Source organism: Eriocheir sinensis, chromosome 39 (assembly GCF_024679095.1).
Source record: "Eriocheir sinensis breed Jianghai 21 chromosome 39, ASM2467909v1, whole genome shotgun sequence".
NCBI classification, from domain to species: Eukaryota; Metazoa; Arthropoda; class Malacostraca; order Decapoda; family Varunidae; genus Eriocheir; species Eriocheir sinensis.
The window spans coordinates 17126178-17149659 of NC_066547.1; the positions used below are offsets into that span (position 1 = coordinate 17126178).

General features: G+C 33.6%; 1 non-coding gene across 10 annotated transcripts in view; it reads right to left on the reverse strand.

Moving 5' to 3' along the window:
- Positions 1-16242, reverse strand: part of LOC127009111 (uncharacterized) — a 123553-nt gene extending 107311 nt beyond the window's left edge. For 2 of the 10 annotated variants that reach the window (XR_007761610.1, XR_007761609.1), the window contains exons 1-2: positions 14615-14694; positions 12164-12242 (exon numbers count right to left, since the gene is read on the reverse strand). This is a non-coding gene — a transcript (uncharacterized LOC127009111). Of the gene's footprint in view, positions 1-12163; positions 12243-14614; positions 14695-16147 lie in introns of those variants that run through there. The other 8 variants (XR_007761631.1, XR_007761633.1, XR_007761617.1 and 5 more) reach the window with 7 other exon arrangements.
- Between the last annotated feature and the right edge of the window lie 7240 nt (positions 16243-23482).

Below are 23482 nucleotides of genomic sequence, written 5' to 3' on the forward strand. Positions count from 1 at the left end.
AACAGAATACAACAGAATAAAAGAGAATACAACAGAATACAAAATAATAAAAGAGAATACAACAGAATACAACAGAATAAAAGAGAATACAACAGAATACAACAGAATAAAAGAGAATACAACAGAATAAAAGAGAATACAACAGAATACAACAGAATACAACAGAATAAAAGAGAATACAACAGAATACAACAGAATAAAAGAGAATACAACAGAATAAAAGAGAATACAACAGAATACAACAGAATAAAAGAGAATACAACAGAATACAACAGAATAAAAGAGAATACAACAGAATAAAAGAGAATACAGCAGAATACAACAGAATAAAAGAGAATACAACAGAATACAACAGAATAAAAGAGAATACAACAGAATACAACAGAATAAAAGAGAATACAACAGAATACAACAGAATAAAAGAGAATACAACAGAATACAACAGAATAAAAGAGAATACAACAGAATACAACAGAATAAAAGAGAATACAACAGAATACAACAGAATAAAAGAGAATACAACAGAATACAACAGAATAAAAGAGAATACAACAGAATACAACAGAATAAAAGAATACAACAGAATAAAAGAGAATACAACAGAATAAAAGAGAATACAACAGAATACAACAGAATAAAAGAGAATACAACAGAATACAACAGAATAAAAGAGAATACAACAGAATAAAAGAGAATACAACAGAATAAAAGAGAATACAACAGAATACAACAGAATAAAAGAGAATACAACAGAATACAACAGAATAAAAGAGAATACAACAGAATAAAAGAGAATACAACAGAATACAACAGAATAAAAGAGAATACAACAGAATACAACAGAATAAAAGAGAATACAACAGAATACAACAGAATAAAAGAGAATACAACAGAATAAAAGAGAATACAACAGAATACAACAGAATAAAAGAGAATACAACAGAATACAACAGAATAAAAGAGAATACAACAGAATACAACAGAATAAAAGAGAATACAACAGAATACAACAGAATAAAAGAGAATACAACAGAATACAACAGAATAAAAGAGAATACAACAGAATAAAAGAGAATACAACAGAATAAGAGAATACAAAAGAATAAAAGAGAATACAACAGAATACAACAGAATAAAAGAGAATACAACAGAATAAAAGAGAATACAACAGAATACAACAGAATAAAAGAGAATACAACAGAATAAAAGAGAATACAACAGAATACAACAGAATAAAAGAGAATACAACAGAATACAACAGAATAAAAGAGAATACAACAGAATACAAGAGAATACAACAGAATAAAAGATAATACAACAGAATACAACAGAATAAAAGATAATACAACAGAATACAACAGAATAAAAGAGAATACAACAGAATAAAAGAGAATACAACAGAATACAACAGAATAAAAGAGAATACAACAGAATAAAAGAGAATACAACAGAATAAAAGAGAATACAACAGAATACAACAGAATAAAAGAGAATACAACAGAATACAACAAAATAAAAAATACAACAGAATACAACAGAATAAAAGAGAATACAACAGAATACAACAGAATAAAAGAGAATACAACAGAATACAACAGAATAAAAGAGAATACAACAGAATACAACAGAATAAAAGAGAATACAACAGAATAAAAGAGAATACAACAGAATACAACAGAATAAAAGAGAATACAACAGAATAAAAGAGAATACAACAGAATACAACAGAATAAAAGAGAATACAACAGAATACAACAGAATAAAAGAGAATACAACAGAATACAACAGAATAAAAGAGAATACAACAGAATACAACAGAATAAAAGAGAATACAACAGAATAAAAGAGAATACAACAGAATAAAAGAGAATACAACAGAATAAAAGAGAATACAACAGAATACAACAGAATAAAAGAGAATACAACAGAATACAACAGAATAAAAGAGAATACAACAGAATACAACAGAATAAAAGAGAATACAACAGAATAAAAGAGAATACAACAGAATAAAAGAATACAACAGAATAAAAGATAATACAACAGAATACAACAGAATAAAAGAGAATACAACAGAATACAACAGAATACAACAGAATAAAAGAGTATACAAATAGAATACAAAGAGAATACAACAGAATAAAAGATAATACAACAGAATACAACAGAATAAAAGAGAATACAACAGAATACAACAGAATAAAAGAGAATACAACAGAATAAAAGAGAATACAACAGAATACAACAGAATACAACAGAATAAAAGAGAATACAACAGAATAAAAGAGAATACAACAGAATACAACAGAATAAAAGAGAATACAACAGAATACAACAGAATAAAAGAGAATACAACAGAATACAACAGAATAAAAGAGAATACAACAGAATAAAAGAGAATACAACAGAATAAAATAGAATACAACAGAATAAAAGAGAATACAACAGAATACAACAGAATACAACAGAATAAAAGAGAATACAACAGAATAAAAGAGAATACAACAGAATACAACAGAATAAAAGAGAATACAACAGAATAAAAGAGAATACAACAGAATACAACAGAATACAACAGAATAAAAGAGAATACAACAGAATACAACAGAATAAAAGAGAATACAACAGAATACAACAGAATAAAAGAGAATACAACAGAATACAACAGAATAAAAGAGAATACAACAGAATACAACAGAATAAAAGAGAATACAACAGAATAAAAGAGAATACAAAAGAATACAACAGAATAAAAGAGAATACAACAGAATACAACAGAATAAAAGAGAATACAACAGAATACAACAGAATAAAAGAGAATACAACAGAATACAACAGAATAAAAGAGAATACAACAGAATACAACAGAATAAAAGAGAATACAACAGAATACAACAGAATAAAAGAGAATACAACAGAATACAACAGAATAAAAGAGAATACAACAGAATACAACAGAATAAAAGAGAATACAAAAGAATAAAAGAGAATACAACAGAATAAAAGAGAATACAACAGAATAAAAGAGAATACAACAGAATACAACAGAATAAAAGAGAATACAACAGAATACAACAGAATAAAAGAGAATACAACAGAATACAACAGAATACAACAGAATAAAAGAGAATACAACAGAATACAACAGAATAAAAGAGAATACAACAGAATACAACAGAATAAAAGAGAATACAACAGAATACAACAGAATAAAAGAGAATACAACAGAATACAACAGAATAAAAGAGAATACAACAGAATAAAAGAGAATACAACAGAATAAAAGAGAATACAACAGAATACAACAGAATAAAAGAGAATACAACAGAATACAACAGAATAAAAGAGAATACAACAGAATACAACAGAATAAAAGAGAATACAACAGAATACAACAGAATAAAAGAATACAACAGAATACAACAGAATAAAAGAGAATACAACAGAATACAACAGAATAAAAGAGAATACAACAGAATACAACAGAATAAAAGAGAATACAACAGAATAAAAGAGAATACAACAGAATAAAAGAGAATACAACAGAATACAACAGAATAAAACAGAATAAAAGAGAGAATACAAATAGAATACAACATAATAAAAGAGAATACAACATAATACAACAGAATAAAAGAGAATACAACAGAATACAACAGAATAAAAGAGAATACAACAGAATACAAAAGAATAAAAGAGAATACAACAGAATACAACAGAATAAAAGAGAATACAACAGAATAAAAGAGAATACAACAGAATAAAAGAGAATACAAAAGAATACAACAGAATAAAAGAGAATACAACAGAATAAAAGAGAATACAACAGAATAAAAGAGAATACAACAGAATACAAAAGAATAAAAGAGAATACAACAGAATACAACAGAATAAAAGAGAATACAACAGAATACAACAGAATAAAAGAGAATACAACAGAATACAACAGAATAAAAGAGAATACAACAGAATACAACAGAATAAAAGAGAATACAAGAGAATACAACAGAATACAACAGAATAAAAGAGAATACAACAGAATAAAAGAGAATACAACAGAATACAACAGAATACAACAGAATAAAAGAGAATACAAATAGAATAAAAGAGAATACAACAGAATACAAATAGAATAAAAGAGAATACAACAGAATACAACAGAATAAAAGAGAATACAAATACAACAGAATACAACAGAATAAAAGAGAATACAACAGAATAAAAGAGAATACAACAGAATAAAACAGAATACAACAGAATACAACAGAATAAAAGAGAATACAACAGAATACAACAGAATAAAAGAGAATACAACAGAATAAAAGAGAATACAACAGAATACAACAGAATAAAAGAGAATACAACAGAATACAACAGAATAAGAGAATACAACAGAATAAAAGAGAATACAACAGAATACAACAGAATAAAAGAGAATACAACAGAATACAACAGAATAAAAGAGAATACAACAGAATACAACAGAATAAAAGAGAATACAACAGAATACAAATAGAATAAAAGAGAATACAACAGAATACAACAGAATAAAAGAGAATACAACAGAATACAACAGAATAAAAGAGAATACAACAGAATACAACAGAATAAAAGAGAATACAACAGAATACAAATAGAATAAAAGATAATACAACAGAATACAACAGAATAAAAGAGAATACAACAGAATAAGAGAGAATACAACAGAATACAACAGAATAAAAGAGAATACAACAGAATACAACAGAATAAAAGAGAATACAACAGAATACAACAGAATAAAAGAGAATACAACAGAATACAACAGAATAAAAGAGAATACAACAGAATACAACAGAATAAAAGAGAATACAACAGAATACAACAGAATAAAAGAGAATACAACAGAATACAACAGAATAAAAGAGAATACAACAGAATAAAAGAGAATACAACAGAATAAAAGAGAATACAACAGAATACAACAGAATAAAAGAGAATACAACAGAATAAAAGAGAATACAACAGAATACAACAGAATAAAAGAGAATACAACAGAATAAAAGAGAATACAACAGAATACAACAGAATAAAAGAGAATACAACAGAATACAACAGAATAAAAGAGAATACAATAGAATACAACAGAATACAACAGAATAAAAGAGAATACAACAGAATACAACAGAATAAAAGAGAATACAACAGAATACAACAGAATAAAAGAGAATACAACAGAATAAAAGAGAATACAACAGAATACAACAGAATAAAAGAGAATACAACAGAATAAAAGAGAATACAACAGAATACAACAGAATAAAAGAGAATACAACAGAATACAACAGAATAAAAGAGAATACAACAGAATACAACAGAATAAAAGAGAATACAACAGAATACAACAGAATAAAAGAGAATACAACAGAATACAACAGAATAAAAGAGAATACAACAGAATACAACAGAATAAAAGAGAATACAACAGAATAAAAGAGAATACAACAGAATACAACAGAATAAAAGAGAATACAACAGAATAAAAGAGAATACAACAGAATACAACAGAATAAAAGAGAATACAACAGAATACAACAGAATAAAAGAGAATACAACAGAATACAACAGAATACAACAGAATAAAAGAGAATACAACAGAATACAACAGAATAAAAGAGAATACAACAGAATAAAAGAGAATACAACAGAATAAAAGAGAATACAACAGAATAAAAGAGAATACAACAGAATACAAAAGAATAAAAGAGAATACAACAGAATACAACAGAATAAAAGAGAATACAACAGAATAAAAGAGAATACAACAGAATAAAAGAGAATACAACAGAATAAAAGAGAATACAACAGAATAAAAGAGAATACAACAGAATACAACAGAATAAAAGAGAATACAACAGAATACAACAGAATACAACAGAATAAAAGAGAATACAACAGAATACAACAGAATACAACAGAATAAAAGAGAATACAACAGAATACAACAGAATAAAAGAGAATACAACAGAATACAACAGAATAAAAGAGAATACAACAGAAAAAAAAAGAGAACACAACAGAATACAACAGAATAAAAAGAGAATACAACAGAATAAAAGAGAATACAACAGAATACAACAGAATAAAAGAGAATACAACAGAATACAACAGAATAAAAGAGAATACAACAGAATACAACAGAATAAAAGAGAATACAACAGAATACAACAGAATAAAAGAGAATACAACAGAATACAAATAGAATACAACAGAATAAAAGAGAATACAACAGAATACAACAGAATACAACAGAATAAAAGAGAATACAAATAGAATACAAAGAGAATAAAAGAGAATACAACAGAATAAAAGAGAATACAACAGAATACAAATAGAATAAAAGAGAATACAACAGAATACAAATAGAATACAACAGAATAAAAGAGAATACAACAGAATACAACAGAATAAAAGAGAATACAACAGAATACAACAGAATAAAAGAGAATACAACAGAATACAACAGAATAAAAGAGAATACAACAGAATACAACAGAATAAAAGAGAATACAACAGAATAAAAGAGAATACAACAGAATACAACAGAATAAAAGAGAATACAACAGAATACAACAGAATAAAAGAGAGAATACAACAGAATACAAATAGAATAAAAGAGAATACAACAGAATAAAAGAGAATACAACAGAATAAAAGAGAATACAACAGAATAAAAGAGAATACAACAGAATACAACAGAATAAAAGAGAATACAACAGAATACAACAGAATAAAAGAGAATACAATAGAATACAACAGAATACAACAGAATAAAAGAGAATACAACAGAATACAACAGAATAAAAGAGAATACAACAGAATAAAATAGAATACAACAGAATAAAAGAGAATACAACAGAATACAACAGAATAAAAGAGAATACAACAGAATACAACAGAATAAAAGAGAATACAACAGAATACAACAGAATAAAAGAGAATACAACAGAATACAACAGAATAAAAGAATACAACAGAATACAACAGAATAAAAGAGAATACAACAGAATACAAATAGAATACAACAGAATAAAAGAGAATACAAATAGAATAAAAGAGAATACAACAGAATAAAAGAGAATACAACAGAATAAAAGAGAATACAACAGAATACAACAGAATAAAAGAGAATACAACAGAATACAACAGAATAAAAGAGAATACAACAGAATACAACAGAATACAACAGAATAAAAGAGAATACAACAGAATACAACAGAATACAACAGAATAAAAGAGAATACAACAGAATACAACAGAATAAAAGAGAATACAACAGAATACAACAGAATAAAAGAGAATACAACAGAATAAAAGAGAATACAACAGAATACAACAGAATACAACAGAATAAAAGAGAATACAACAGAATAAAAGAGAATACAACAGAATACAACAGAATAAAAGAGAATACAACAGAATACAACAGAATACAACAGAATAAAAGAGAATACAACAGAATACAACAGAATAAAAGAGAATACAACAGAATACAACAGAATAAAAGAGAATACAACAGAATACAACAGAATAAAAGAGAATACAACAGAATACAACAGAATAAAAGAGAATACAACAGAATACAACAGAATAAAAGAGAATACAACAGAATAAAAGAGAATACAACAGAATAAAAGAGAATACAACAGAATACAACAGAATAAAAGAGAATACAACAGAATAAAAGAGAATACAACAGAATACAACAGAATACAACAGAATAAAAGAGAATACAACAGAATAAAAGAGAATACAACAGAATAAAAGAGAATACAACAGAATACAACAGAATAAAAGAGAATACAACAGAATAAAAGAGAATACAACAGAATACAACAGAATAAAACAGAATACAACAGAATAAAAGAGAATACAACAGAATAGAACAGAATACAACAGAATAAAAGAGAATACAACAGAATACAACAGAATAAAAGAGAATACAACAGAATACAACAGAATAAAAGAGAATACAACAGAATAAAAGAGAATAAAACAGAATAAAAGAGAATACAACAGAATACAACAGAATAAAAGAGAATACAACAGAATACAACAGAATAAAAGAGAATACAACAGAATACAACAGAATAAAAGAGAATACAACAGAATAAAAGAAAATACAACAGAATAAAAGAGAATACAACAGAATACAACAGAATAAAAGAGAATACAACAGAATACAACAGAATAAAAGAGAATACAACAGAATAAACTCGACTACAAAAGAATACAACAGAATAAAAGAGAATACAACAGAATACAACAGAATACAACAGAATAAAAGAGAATACAACAGAATACAACAGAATAAAAGAGAATACAACAGAATACAACAGAATAAAAGAGAATACAACAGAATAAAAGAGAATACAACAGAATACAACAGAATAAAAGAGAATACAACAGAATACAACAGAATAAAAGAGAATACAACAGAATACAACAGAAGAAAAGATAATACAACAGAATACAACAGAATAAAAGAGAATACAACAGAATACAACAGAATAAAAGAGAATACAACAGAATACAACAGAATAAAAGAGAATACAACAGAATACAACAGAATAAAAGATAATACAACAGAATACAACAGAATAAAAGAGAATACAACAGAATACAACAGAATAAAAGATAATACAACAGAATACAACAGAATAAAAGAGAATACAACAGAATACAACAGAATAAAAGATAATACAACAGAATACAACAGAATAAAAGAGAATACAACAGAATAAAAGAGAATACAACAGAATACAACAGAATAAAAGAGAATACAACAGAATACAACAGAATAAAAGAGAATACAACAGAATACAACAGAATAAAAGAGAATACAACAGAATACAACAGAATAAAAGAGAATACAACAGAATACAACAGAATAAAAGAGTCCAGCACATGATCTGGCCGTGGTGAACTTATACCACGAGTCTAGCACATGATCGGGTCATGGTGAATCCATATCACGAGTCTAGCACATGATCAGGCCGTGGTGAACACATCACGAGTCCAGCACATGATCAGGCCATGGTGAACTCATACCACGAGTCTAGCACATGATCGGGCCATGGTGAATCCATATCACGAGTCTAGTACATGATCAGGCCTTGGTGAATACATATCATGAGTCTAGCACATGATCAGGCCGTGGTAATTACGAATTACACCTACTCCCATTAGCCCCCATTACCGTTAACCCCGCCCTTTTAATTATCAGCACGCAATTTACTGACCCTATTTACCCCTTATTCGCCACCGAACATGACCTAATTACGAATTCCACCTACTCCCAATGGCCCCCATTACCATTAACCCCGCCTTTTTAATTATCACCACGCAATTTACTGACCCCATATACCCATCATTCGACACCGAACATGACCAATTTTCGATTTTCACTTGCTCCCATTGGGCCCTCCATTACCATAAATCCTCGCCCCCTTTAATTATCACCACGCAATTTACTGACCCCATTTACCCATAACTCGACACCGAACATGACCTAATTATGAATTCCATACCCCATTAGCCCCCATTACCATTAACCCCGCCCCTTTAATTATCACCACGCAATTTACTGTCCCCATCTACCCATTATTCGACACCGAACATGACCAAATTGCGAATTCCACCTACTCCCATTAGCCCCCTCCATTACTATCAACCCCTGCCCCCTCTGATTATCACCATGCAATTTACTGACCCCATTAACCCAGTATTTGACACCTCACATGACCCATTTTCGAGTTTCACGTACTCCATTAGCCCCCCTCCATTACCGTTAGCCTCCGCCCCCTTTAATTATCACCACGCAATTTACTGACCCCATTTACCCATATTCGACACCCAACATCACCAAATTACGAATTCCACCTACTCCCATGACCCCCCATTACCATTAACCCCGCCCCTCTGATTATCACCATGCAATTTACTGACCCCATTAACCCATTATTAGACACCGAACATGAACAAATTACGAATTCCACCTACACCCAATGGCACCCCCCATTACCATTCACACCCGCCCCCTCTGATTATCACCACGCAATTTACTGACCCCATTTACCCAGTATTTGACACCTCACATGACCTATTTACAAGTTTCACCTACACCCATTAGCCCCCTCCCCCAATTACCATTAACCCCCGCCCCCTTTAATTATCACCACGCAATTTATTGACCCCATTTACCCATTATTCGACACCGAACATCACCAATTACGAAATCCACCTACTCCCATTAGCCCCCCATTACCATGAACCCACGCCCGCTCTTCTGATCACCACGCAATTTACTGACCCCATTAACCCAGTATTTGACACCTCACATGATCCATTTTCGAGTTTCACCTACACCCATTAGCCCCCCATTACCATTCACCCCGCCCCCTCTGATTATCACCACGCAATTTACTGACCCCATTATTCCAGTATTTGACACCTCACATGATCCATTTTCGAGTTTCACCTACACCCATTTTACCCCCCACCATTACCGTTAGCCCCGCCCCTTTAATTATCACCACGCAATTTACTGACCCCATTTACCCATTCTTCGACATCGAACATGACCTAATTACGAATTCCACCTACTCCCATTAGCCTTCCACGCCCGTGCACACGTGGGTACATGAGACTAGTGCAGGAAAGATCTATTTTAGCCGTGAAAACGAAAACTATGTTACGGGCTAAGTATCTGCCCCAAGCCCGCCATGAAAAATATATATCCTTATTTTCTCACAAAGGAAGACACTTAAGATCACGCCCGTACGCCCACGTCAGCCTTCCACGTCAGGGGCTTCCACATGCCGGGCAAGCCATCCATCACGGACATCAGATCGTGGTATGGCTTCAAACCAGCTCGCCTCTTCCTCGCCACCGCGCCGATCATGAACGCCTTCCGGGAGTTACTGAAGAAACCAACCGGAAGACACGTGTACTGGGACGACCAGCTTCAGTAGAAATTCCGCCAAGCCCAGGACACTATATGCCAGCTGGCCAAGGACGGTCTGACGACACGATAAAACCCGCCCCACCGCTGCCATCACCGACTGGAGCCGAGAGGGCATCGGATTCGTCATCCTCCAGCAGTACTGCAGTTGTGCATCGGCCTCCGCCCCATACTGCTGTAAGGGCGGGTGGCACCTGGCCCTGTGCGGCAGCCGGCACCTCACCACCGCCGAGGCTGGATACGCAGCTGTGGAAGGGGAGGCTCTGGCGGTGGCGTGGTGCCCAAAAGGCGAGGTTGTTCCTGCTGGGATGCCCAAACCTCACCATCGTGACCGACCACCGCCCCCTTGTGAAGCTCCTAGGAGACAGCTCTGACGAGCGTTGTCAACCCCAGGCTCTTCAGGCTCAAGGAACGAACACTACAGTTCCGATTCCAAATCAAATACCTCCTTGGAAGAGCAACACCGCCGCCGACTTTCTGTCCCGCTACCCAGCTCTCAGGGCACCCCCGACAACAGCGGACCTCGACTCGGACGAGGATATCATCGGGGCAGTCGCCGCCGCAGTCGTAGCCTGCACCGATCGGGAGGGACGCGTGGTGGACGAAGAGGAGGTCAAGCGGAAGGCCGCCGACGACCCGACGTACCAGATGTTAGTCGCCAGGGTCATGGGTGACTGGCACCAGCATAAAGCACAAGAAGTGGCATCCCTGCGTCCCTTCTATGGGGCGAGGGACAGGCTGGCAGTGATGCACGACGTAGTGACATACATGTTTGACCAGGGGTACGTGCGCCTCGTCATCCCCGAAGCTCTCCGACAGCAGGTAGCAGCAAACCTACACGCCAGCCACCAGGGCCTCGGTTCCATGCTGCGGAGGGCGAGGCAGTGTGTATACTGGCCGGGGATTGAGGGGGACCTGCGGCACCACCGCTCCGCACGCACAGAATGTGAAACACGCGCCCCATCGCAGCCCGCTGAAACGCTGGCGATGACGCCGCCCGCTGAGTACCTGTTCCAGCAGACGGTGGCCGACATGTTCCAGCACGAAGGACACACGTACATGGCCTACGCCGACAGGCTTGCCAGCTGGCTGGAAATAGCTCACTTCCCACACGGGAGCACACACGCCCTGCGTTTCCTTAGCCGGACATCTTACACTCACCAAGAAGCAGCAGACTGTCACACCAGCCAGTCAGGGGCAGGAGAGCCTTCTTGAGGAAGTGCCGGGCAGTGCCACCGCTCTGAAAAACCAACATTACAATGAGTGGATGAGCCCAGAACACTGCTGCTGCCCAGACTGACAACACAGTGCAGCCCGGCACACTACACGTGCTGCTATAAGCCACCTCAGGAGGAGGAGGAGGAGGAGGACTGGTTCACAGAGCCATGACATTCTTCTTCCAAACAACAAAACTGTTTCCTCAAAAACTTTTCTTACAAATTTCTGGTTCTTATAATTCCAATCTAACACTGACAGGTGTGGCCAGAACACTCTTCTGACGACAAGGAAAAAAAGCTGCATGTCCCGGCCCCTGACCTGACCTGACCTGACCAAAGAAAAAGCCACCAAAAGCTGTCCACTCACTTCCTTCCTTTCTCTTCTTTCCTTCCTCTGGACACTCTGTTGACAGGAAAACAGTTAGGAAGAAAAAATAAAAGAAAATAAGAGTCAACACAACACACACACACACACACACACACACACACACACACACACGAAGAGGAAGGCTGTGAAAGGCAGGCACTTGTGGTGCCCCGCAGGGCACTACATCTACCAACACAGATGCAGTAACACCTCCTGACCCAGTACGAGCACCACAAATAAACAAAGAAGAAGAAAGCGATGATGAACGGTAGAATTCATCTAATAACAAGAACAATTTGAAGAACACAGCACAGCGAGGCGACAGTGTGAAGAACAAACCATTATGGAAACACACAGGAAGTAAAAAGGGGCGTCTCAGGCCACCACATAGCTCTGCCGGAAACCACCCACTTCACCCAACGACAGCACCACGCTAAAGGACGAGAATCATGTAAACCCAAGCCATGTAGAATACTCAGGAATATTCACTCTTATGTACTTATGAGGATGTGACCATATCATAGAGTGCACCCTCAGTGCCTTATGTGTAAAGTCAATGGTTATGACGTAGTAACGACGTATAGTGACGTAGGCAACCGCCCATATAAGGGGGTTCCTGTTGGATGTACGAGATGTTTTCTGCCTGCGCCCGCACCCGCGAGGCGAACCTCTGTCAGTTATTGACTCACTCAGTAAACGGGAGCACACACGCCCTGCATTTCCTTAGCCAGACATCTTACATGGCACAGTGAACGGAAGTCTGGACCTACTAACTGACCACTCCTCCCCGGCCGTCACCAGCCTCCGCTCCAGAGAAGTGCGAGCTGGAGATGTCGCCAGCCGCCTTTAAGTCACGGAGGAGGTCCATGGAGTGCTGGCTGCTTCTGTGCAGGTGGCTGCCACAGGAGGCAGTGCAACACATCAGGCTCCAATGCGTCCCTGCCCTGCAGTGGACCCTGGACGCACGCTTCACTATGGACCAGTGGAGCACCCTGACTCCACCCACGGCCTTGGACGCCATCGGCAAGCTCGTCCTTTGGCCATATACACAGGCAGTGCAGTGGGCAGAGTTCTTTGGAGCGAGGCAGGAGCAGGAGTGTGTCAGTGAGTACATAACCAAGTGCACACAGAAAGCGACAGACTGTGCCTTTAAGTGCCAACAGCGTAGCACAGATTTGTTGGAGTACTTGTCGCTTAGAAAGTTAATGGAGTCCTCCGTGACGTGACACTGAGGCAACAAGTGTACCAGGCGTGTGACTCAATCGGCAGTGTCGACGCCCTGAGGGCCATGTGTTGTGCTCACGAGGCCGCCCGTCGCGAAGCCACAGGTGGTGGAGGCCCGGGCGGGAGGCTGCTCGTGGCTGGCACCGCGCAAAGCGAGGAGACCGAGTGCGAGGAAGAGTAGCTGTAATTTGAACTGAGCTATAAGATTAACAGTATTTATAACTTGGTGGAATTGAGGTTTTAAATCTAATAATTGTAATTCAGCTTAAGAGTTGTAAAAGTAAACTAACTCATGTAAACAATATTCTCATGAGTAAATACACTCATCATATATATAAGAAAAAAGTGCCCACCACCTCAGACAATTTGGTGGAAGACACTTAAAATCCCTCCTGACACTTACCCTGACGGTGGTATACAATATACATATTAGCGACGTTTCACAGGAGGTTTAATACATTATGTTAGTATCTTAATACTAACTAACAGCTTACGGAATATTGAAAACTTCTGAAAAAATGTGAAAAGTTTTATAACAGCCATTGTATTCTGGCAGAGACACAGGTCAGTCAGGTGTCATGTTAGGTCTTGTTCATTAGGTTAGGTTAGAATTAAATAACACTAAACTTCCTAGCGATCCGATCACACCTCGGACAATGTATTGCATCAGCGGCACACGTTAGGTTTTATGAGGTAATAATTCTTGCTTTAAACAGAACCAGCTCATGGGTAATATATATGACAACAATATTGCCCACCTAGCTGTGTGCTGGATAACCATTAACAGTACTACGCATTATTTACCAACTGATGCCGGGGCAGGTCGTGACGTGCAGGGCGGGGCACCTCCAGCATTAAAAAGTCATCCATTCAGCGCACGGTTTCTGTAAAATAGCAGCATCCCCATAATAAAGAGCATCATATACTGACCAAAGCAGGAATAAGTATTTCTATGTTCTTATGTAATGAAGTCATTTTCCCCCACAGCTTAGGTTACCAGTAGTGTAAGTTAAGGGTAGTAATTTCCTCTTATTTCTCTCTTTACTGTAAAATTTCCATGGCCCTTTCTTCCTTAAAGGTACATGAGAGAGAGAGAGACTGAGCTCCGGGGTGAAGAAAGGGAAGAGCCTGCGTGGAAAAGTACCCCCCTTGTAACCTAAACACGTCTGCTGGCTTGTCAAAACCAGGCTGGATGTGCTAGAAATGTTGTAATTACCACCACAGCCTGCCCTAAACGCACACCCACTAAAGAGCTTGTGGTGATGATAAGCGAGGGTTGTTTTGGTAGGTGACAGCCCTGTGTGACCTGCTGTAGCCCTGGTCAGGTCAGCCTTGACGTGAGATTAACTTTAATTAACAAGAGTACTACATCACAGCGGTGCGAATATTCCCGAAGCCTCTGTACAGGGTCCTAGGGTCACATGGGTGTTATTCTATACATTTGCCGTCACGGCACGAATGGCTGGCATCACACTGATTCTGGCACCACACGAATCTATGCCACTGTGAACACTGCCTGGTAACATAACACTGTCTGTGGCACTGCATATTAAACACCCTGGCTGAGCCCACATCACAGGAGGGGGGTCACACCAGGTAGGTTAACAAGACACTGTAACACTGGGTAACTAATCTGTCTTGCATCACGTAACACCTGCTGAACATGGAACTGTCGGTGGCACTGTTAACACTGCATAACACCTGAGAGCCCACGTCACAGCCCGTCACCTTAACACAGTGACGTAACACAGCCAGTAACAGCCCTATCATGTATCCAGGTAACAGAATACTACTAATGTCACAACGTGTAACACTCTCTGGGATCACGTAACACATTTAAACACTGCTGCTGCCACGTCACACACTCGTCCGTCACATGACGTAACTCTGTACTATGAAGGGGAGAAAACACTCACGGGAAAGCGATTAATCTCTTTTTTTTCACCTTTTAGAAGCAGAGCAGCAGCAGGGCCTGAAACCTCATCAACGGTAACATGATTTTGGGGGCGGTTGATGCTTGAGGTCAATGAGTCACATATTTGACAAGGCTTTCGTAGGCGTTGTGGGGGACATTTCCAGAGGTAGATAATGACCCTGGTGGTAGCTTGACCCTTCCTCTGTACCATGAACGTTAAAAGTCACTCACGGGAACACGATTCATCTCCTTATGACCTCTTAAGAACAGCTGATACGGCGCGGGGTCAAAACTCGTCACCTATAAACACGTATTTGACAAGGCTTCCGTAGGCGTTGTAAGCATTTTCAGGGGTATTCAATGACCCTGGTGGTAGTTTGACCCTTCCTCTGTACCATGAACGTAAAAATACACTGTCTTACCGCCAAAAACACTGCAAACACCTCTCAAAACACGTCGTGAAGGAGGAACTGCGTGGACGATCAGCTGTGTTATGATTTTTTACCGCGCACCGATGCTAGATTATCGTACTCAGAGCCGCGCATTTACCGGCTTCTGACCCATACCTGATGCCAAGAAGCCCCAATAATTAACCCTTTAAACAATAATCATATGTGAAGGCGGTTATTTGGGTGATAAAAGCAGTGTGGGGCTCAGAAATCGCCAGGTGTCCCGCACTGGACTCTCGTACTTGAGGTGAAAGTGTTATACTTTGGTACCATATAAAAAAAAAAAAAAAAAAAAAAAAACGCGGCCATGTCCTGCAAAAGGCGACTTAACGGGAAGGAAACGAGACGAGGAATCCATTTTTGGCCTCGGCATAACGCTACACTAAATATTAAGGGAGATGTCGGCACGGAAAGCTAGCGTGAAATTAAAAAAAAAAACATGAAAATCAACTATATTTATGTTATTTGAAGCTATTTTCATGCAAACGGCGACTCATCTTGGGTAAAATAAGACGAGGAATCCATTTCTGGCCTCGACATAACGCTGCACTCAAGATGAAGGGAGATATCGCCTGGAAATCTCGTGTGAAATTTCACCCAAAAAATATGAAAATCAGGTATATTTATATTATTTTCATGTAAACGGTGACTTTTTTTTTGTATTTTGTTGTATTTCATAGTATTTTGTTGTATTTCATTGTATTTTTGTTGTATTTCATTGTCTTTCATTGTATTTTGTTGTATTTTGTTGTATTTCATTGTTTTTCGTTGTATTTCATTGTATTTCGTTGTATTTCATTGTAGTTCATTGTATTTTCTTGTATTTCATTGTATTTTGTTGTAATTCATTGTATTTTGTTGTATTTTCTTGTATTTCATTGTATTTTGTAGTATTTCATTGTATTTCATTGTATTTTGTTGTATTTCATTGTATTTTGTTGCATTTCATTGTATTTCATTTCATTTTGTTGTATTTTGCTGTATTTAATTGTATTTTGTTGTATTTCATTGTATTTCGTTGTATTTCATTGTATTTCATTGTATTTTGTTGTATTTTGTTGTATTTCATTGTAATTCATTGTATTTTGTTGTATTTCATTGTATTTTCTTGTTTTTCATTGTATTTCATTGTATTTTGTTGTATTTCATTGCATTTTGTTGTATTTCATTGCATTTTGTTGTATTTCATTGTATTTCATTGTATTTCATTGTATTTCCTTGTATTTCATTGTATTTTGTTATGTTTCATTGTATTGTGTTGTATTTTGTTGTATTGCATTGTATTTTTTTGTATTTCATTGTATTTTGTTGTATTTCATTGTATTTCATTGTATTTTGTTGTATTTCATTGTATTTCATTGTATTTCATTGTATTTTGTTGTATTTCATTGTATTTTGTTGTATTTCATTGTATTTTGTTGTATTTTGTTGTATTTCATTGTATTTGTTGTTTCATTGTATTTCATTGTATTTGTTGTATTTGTATTTTGTTGTATTTCATTGTATTTCATTGTATTTCATTGTATTCATTGTATTTTATTTCATTGTATTTTGTTGTATTTCGTTGTATTTCATTAATTCATTGTATTTTGTTGCATTTCATTGTATTTCGTTTTATTTCATTTTATTTTGTTATAATTCATTGTATCTCATTGTATTTTGCTATATTCAATTGTAGTTATTTGTATTTTGTTGTATTTAATTGTATTTAGTTGTATTTCATTGTATTTCATTGTATTTTGTTGTATTTCATTGTATTTTGTTGTATTTCATTGTATTTTGTTGTATTTCATTGTATTTTGTTGTATTTTGTTGTATTTCATTGTATTTTGTTGTATTTCATTGTATTTCATTGTATTTTGTTGTATTTCATTGTATTTTGTTGTATTTAATTGTATTTTGTTGTATTTCATTGTATTTTGTTGTATTTTGTTGTATTTTGTTGTATTTCATTGTATTTTGTTGTATTTCATTGTATTTCATTGTATTTCGTTGTATTTCATTGTATTTCATTGTATTTTGTTGTATTTCATTGTATTTCGTTGTATTTCATTGTATTTCATTGTATTTTGTTGTATTTTGTTGTATTTCATTGTATTTTGTTGTATTTCATTGTATTTTGTTGTATTTCATTGTATTTTGTTGTATTTTGTTGTATTCTGTTGTATTCTATTGTATTCTGTTGTATTTTATGGTATTCTGTTGTATTTTGTCTTTTTCTGTTGTATTTTAATGTATTCTGTTGTATTTTAATGTATTATGTTGTCCTCTGTTGTATTTTACTGTATTCAGTTGTATTCTGTTGTATTTTAATGTTTTCTGTTGTATTCTGTTGTATTTTAATGTATTCTGTTGTATTCTGTTTTATTTTAATGTATTATGTTATTAACCTACATTAGCCTATTAACAACATCAACCTTTCTATCGTAGCCTATTAACACAATGAACCCTTCATCGTAGACTGTTAAGAATTAACTTTATACATTAGCCTATTGACAAAATAAAACTTTATACATTATCCTAATAACAACATGAGAATTTATAGAATAGCATATTAACAACATTAACCTTTCAATAATTGTATTCGGTTGTAGTTTGTTGTATTTATTAGTATTTCATTGGGTTCACTTTATTCTGTCTCATTATATTGTATTATGAATTTTATTTAATTATATTCTGTTATATTTCATTGTATTCTATTGTATTTTATTGTATTCTGTTGTATTTTATTGTATTCTCCTGTATTTCACTGCATACTGTTGTATTTTATTGTTTTACGTTGTATTTCATTGTATTCTGTTGTATTTCATTGTATTCTGTTGTATTCTGTTGTATTTTGGGTATTCTGTTGTATTTTAATGTATTCTGTTGTATTCTGTTGTATTTTATTGTATTATCGTGTATTCTGTTGTATTCTGTTGCATTTAATGTATTATGTTGTCTTCTGTTGTATTCTGTTGTATTTATTGTATTCTGTTGTATTCTGTTGTATTTAATATATTCTGTTGTATTCTGCTGTATTCTCTTTTATTTTCTTTTATTCTCTTTTATTCTTTTGTATTTTAATGGATTATGATGTATTCTTTTTTTTTGTCTAGTATTTTATTGTATTCTCTTGTATTCTGTTGTATTTTAATGTATTCTGTTGTTTTCTGATGTATTTTAATGTATTCTGTTGTATTTTATTGTATTTTACTGTATTCTGTTGTATTCTATTGTATTTTAATATATTCTGTTGTATTTTAATGTATTCTGTTGTATTTTAATGTATTCTGTTGCATTCTGTTTTATTTTATTGTATTCTGTTGTATTCTGTTGTATTTTAATTTAATTTATTGATGTATTCAGTTGTAAACTTATTTATTTTATTTTATTATGTTGTATTTTAATGTATTCTCTTGTATTCTGTTGTATTTTAATGTATTCTGTTGTATTTTAATTTATTCTGTTGTATTCTGTTGTGTTCGGTTTTATTCGGTTGTATTTTAATGTATTCTCATGTATTCTTTTGTATTCTGTTGTATTCTGTTGTATTTTATTGTATTCTGTTGTATTTTAATGTATTCTGTTGTATTCTGTTGTATTTTAATGTATTCTCTTGTATTTTAATGTATTATGTTATTACACTACATTAGCCTATTAACAACATCAACATTTCTATCGTAGCCTCTTAACACCATCAAACTATCTATCGTAGCCTATTAACACTATGAACCTTTCTACATTAGCCTATTAACACCACGAAACTTTCTACATTAGCCTATTAACAACATCAACCTTTCTATATTAGCATATTAACAACATGAGGCTTTCTAGCATAGCCTATTAACACCATCAACCTTTCAATCATTGTATTCTGTTGTATTTTGTTGTATTTATTAGTATTTCATTGTATTTTGTTGTATTGCATTGTATTCTGTTGCATTTTATTCTATTCTGTTGTATTGCATTCTATTCTGTTATATTTCATTGCATTCTTTTTTATTTTATTGTATTCTGTTGTATTTTATTGTATTCTCCTGTATTTCACTGCATTCTGTTGTATTTATTGTTTTACGTTGTATTTCATTGTATTCTGCTGTATTTCATTGTATTCTGTTTTATTCTGCTGTATTTTTATGGTATTCTGTTGTATTTTAATGTGTTCTGTTGTATTCTGTTGTATTTTAATGTATTCTCCTGTATTATGTTGTATTCAATTGTATTTTAATGTTTTATGTTGTCTTATGTTGTATTCTGTTGTATTTTATTGTAGTCTGTTGTATTCTGTTCTATTTAATATATTCTGTTCAATTATGTTGTATTTAGTGTATTCTAATGTTGTATTTAATGTAATCTTTGTATTCTGTTGTATTTTATTGTATTCTCTTGTATTATGTTGTATTTTAATGGATTCTCTTGTATTCTGTTGTATTTTAATGTATTCTGTTGTTTTCTCTTGTATTTTATTGTATTCTCTTGTATTATGTTGTATTTTATTGTATTCTCTTGTATTCTGTTGTATTTTAATGTATTCTGTTGTTTTCTGTTGTATTTTAATGTATTTTGTTGTATTCTATTTGTTCTGCTGTATTTTATTGTATTCGGTTGTATTTTAATGTATTCTCTTGTATTCTTTTTTATTTTAATGTATTCTGTTTTATTTAATTTATTCTGTTGTATTCTGTTGTGTTCTGGTTTTATTCGGTTGTATTTAATGTATTTGTATTCTCATGTATTCATGTATTTTGTATTCTGTTGTATTTTATTGTATTCGGTTGTATTTTAATGTATTCTGTTGCATTCTGTTGTATTTTAATGTATTCTCTTGTATTTTAATGTATCATGTTATTACACTACATTAGCCTATTAACAACATCGATCTCTCTATCGTAGCCTATTAAAACCATAAAACTATCTATCGTAGCCTATTAACACAATGAACCTTTCTACATTAGCCTATTAACACCATGAAACTTTCTACATTAGCCTATTATCAACATCAACCTATCTACATTAGCATATTAACAACATGAGCCTTTCTAGCATAGCCTATTAACACCATCAACCTTTCAATCATTGTATTCTGTTGTATTTATTTGTATTTATTAGTATTTCATTGTATTCTGTTGTATTTCTTTCTATTCTGTTGTATTTTATTGTATTCTGTTGTATTGCATTCTATTCTGTTATATTTCATTGTATTCTTTTTTTATTTTATTGTATTCTGTTGTATTTTATTGTATTATCATGTAGTTCACTGGATTCTGTTGTATTTTATTATTTTACGTTGTATTTCATTGTATTCTTCTGTATTTCATTGTATTATGTTGTATTCTGCTGTATTTTATGGTATTCTGTTGTATTTTAATGTGTTCTGTTGTATTCTGTTGTATTCTCTTGTATTCTGTTGTATTTTAATGTATTATGTTGTCTTCTCTTGTATTCTGTTGTAGTTTATTGTAGTCTGTTGTATTCTGTTCTATTTTAATATATTCTGTTCAATTATGTTGTATTTTAGTGTATTCTGTTGTATTTTAATGTAATCTCTTGTATTCTGTTGTATTTTAATGTATTCTGTTGTATTCTCTTGTATTTTATTGTATTCTCTTGTATTATGTTGTATTTTAATGTATTCTGTTGTATTCTCTAGTATTTTAATGAATTATGTTATTACACTACATTAGCCTATTAACAACATCGATCTTTCTATCGTAGCCTATTAAAACCATCAAACTATCTATCGTAGCCTATTAACACAATGAACCTTTCTACATTAGCCTATTAACACCATGAAACTTTCTACATTAGCCTATTAACAACATCAACCTTTCTACATTAGCATATTAACAACATGAGCCTTTCTAGCATAGCCTATTAACACCATCAACCTTTCAATCATTGTATTCTGTTGTATTTTGTTGTATTTACTAATATTTCATGGTATTTTGTTTGATTTCATTGTATTCTGCTGCATTTATTCTATTCTGTTGTATTGCATTCTATTCTGTTATATTTCATTGTATTTTTTTTATTTTATTTTATTGTATTCTGTTGTATTTTATTGTATTCTCCTGTATTTCACTGCATTCTGTTGTATTTTATTGTTTTACGTTATATTTCATTGAATTATGTTGTATTTCATTGTATTCTCTTGTATTTTATTGTATTCTGTTGTATTTTATGGTATTCTGTCGTATTTTATTGTATTCTCTTGTATTTCATTGTATTCTGTTGTATTTCTTTCTATTCTGTTGTATTTTATTTTATTGTTGAGTATTTAATTGTATTTTGTTTTATTTCATTGTATGCTGTTGTATTCCATTGTATTTTCTTCTATATTATTATATTCCGTTATATTTCATTGTATTCTCTTGTATTTTATTGCATTCTGTTGTATTTCATTGTATTCTGTTCTAGTTCGTAGCCTATTAACACCATAAACTTTTCTACATTAGCCTTTTAACACCATCAACCTTTCTATCGTACCCTTTTAACACCATAAACTTTTCTACATTACCTTATTAACACCAACAACCATTCTAGTGTAACCTATTAACACCATCAAACTATCTATCGTAGCCTATTAACACAAGCAACATTTCTATCGTAGCCTATTAACACCATCAACCTTTCTACATTAGCCTATTAACAACACCAACCTTTCTACATTAGCCTATTAACACCATCAGCCTTTCTACATTAGCCTATTAACAACACCAACCTTTCTACATTAGCCTATTAACACCATCAGCCTTTCTAGCATAGCCTATTTACACCATCAACCTTTCAATCATTGTATTCTGTTGTATTTTATTGTATTTTGTTGGATTTCATTCTATTCTGTTAGATTTCATTGTATTCTATTGTATTCTCTTGTATTTTATTGTATTCTCCTCTATTTCACTGTATTCTGTTGTATTTTATTGTTTTACGTTCTATTTCATTGTATTCTGCTATATTTCGTTGTATTCTGTTGTATTTTATTGTATACCGTTGTATTTAAGGGTATTCTGTTTTATTTTATTGTATTGTATTGTATTTCATTGTATTCTGCTGTATTTTTTTGTATTCTGTACTATTTTATTGTATTGCTTGCCAGCTTCCCACTACGTCATACGGGACAGCCAATCAGCGTCGCCGCCGAGAACAGTAGCACCATGGGGAAGCGCCTGCGGGTATAAAAGCAACACAGCCAACACGGCCTGGCCACAACGGATCCAGCTCTCCTACAGACAACACTCTCCAGCCTTCTCTCCAGCACCACCTCTCTTGCCTGCTCTTCACTGAGCTGCGCCGACAACAGCACCTCCTTCTCCTTCCTCCTTC